The sequence below is a fragment of the Quercus suber genome, unplaced genomic scaffold (genome assembly GCF_002906115.3).
Source record: "Quercus suber isolate HL8 unplaced genomic scaffold, Cork oak 2.0 scaffold_163, whole genome shotgun sequence".
Classification (NCBI taxonomy): domain Eukaryota; kingdom Viridiplantae; phylum Streptophyta; class Magnoliopsida; order Fagales; family Fagaceae; genus Quercus; species Quercus suber.
In genome coordinates this window covers 267,397-269,207 of record NW_027069624.1, presented here as the reverse complement: position 1 = coordinate 269,207, position 1,811 = coordinate 267,397, and positions in this window count along the sequence as shown.

Sequence of the window (1,811 nt, the reverse complement as noted above, 5' to 3'; positions counted from 1 at the left end):
CTAGAAATACTACAAATTTTACAACTTATGTCTTACAAATTGACATGTCACAAATCACAAAAAAATCATTTCAAACATTTATTCATTATATTTTTTAAGTAACACTAATCACATTCTTACTCCATCAGTTTGTAAATTTTTAGTAGCTATGAATTAGTTAATTTTGTTTATTTATTTCAATAATATGAAATATATTCATATTTGCTTACAATTGTTTATTTATTTTGTTATTATTGTTGATAAATATTTTTTAGATTAATTTCACTTTTAATATCATCTTTTAATTTTGCCCCCTCTAGACTAAAATCCTGACTCCGCCACTGCCTGTAATGGAATAGTTATTCATGTGTAATATCAATTCAGTCATTTAGTTGCATCTTTATTACATGGATTAGTTATTATATTGGAATAACTATTCTTTAAATTGAAAAATAGCTATTCTAATTTAAAATGGATGTAATAGTTATTTCTTAGTGTATATAATAGGTTTTAAAATTAATATATTTCTAAAAATATAAAGTTTCCTTATATATCATATTTTACAAGTTTTCCATATGTAACAACCAAACTTATGAATAGTAATAGTTATTTTATTACAATGTCTTCTATTTCCAGTAATAAAGATTACTATTCCTAATGTAATCTACATTCAGTATACCAAACGTACCCTCATATTTCTAAATCAAAATTTTCCTTAAATTACTTGTAGTGTGTTTGGCTGAAAATCCACAATGGGTATTTCAATTCAAAACTCAATTTTAAGTAAAGTTGTGAGACCCACAAAATTTTGTGAAAAAGAGAATGAAAAAGTGAAACAAATGTACTTCATACTTATTGCAACAATATTACTAGATATGATAAACTAGTTTAATCTATTGCAAGAATACATTTAAGTGTGATATAGGTAATTATTGCTTTGAAAATTAGTTTCATTGAAATACATAGTTTATTGCAATAACTCTTAATAAGTTACTACAACAATACAATATCTTCACCAATCACCACCCAATAATCACCTTAACAAATGGCAAGTAAAAGCTAGGGGTACATTGCAATGGAGAAATCATAAGGTGATCGAGAACGATGGGAAAATAAAATAAACAAGTAATGGAGATGTAGAAACTAGAAGGTGAAAACGGTGGAAAAATGTCAAGTATGAGCAACGAAGACACTACAATGGAGAATAACTTATAAACGCTCTGATACCAATGTAAGAAACAGAGATTTCGTAGTGGAATTTTAACAATCGGTATTTCGGCATACCTCTTTTGGCCTAAACTGATGGTCTCACAAAAGTTTTGAGATTTTTTAACGTTGTTTAGAGCCAGCCTCAATGCAAACCAGCAAGTCAGACTCATTCTAGTTTCGTTTGGATTTAGAGTTTAAAGTCAGCTTATTTTATTATTTAGTTTATTTTTGCTACTATTCAGCTTATTTTTAGCTACTATTTATGGGTCTCACTGCACTTTTTGATACTATTCATGAGTCCCGCTATACTATTTCAACTAGTTTTTACATTTATCTATAGTACTTTCAACAAAAAAATTTTAGCTTTAGCTAAATAAGCTATTCCCAAACAGACTCTCTGTATTCCAGTTTTTGTAAGCTACGAACAAAACGTTTCTCCAACGATGTTGCACACTACTAAAGTGATGCAAACATAACCCACAACTTAAGAACCTCACAACACTCTGCAAACACTATGAAAAATACAAATTCCGTTTTCTTTACAGTGAGTACCACTCATGGTGTTTATATACACATCACTCATTATTGTTGAGTGTGATAGTAGGCATTGCCTATGACATTGA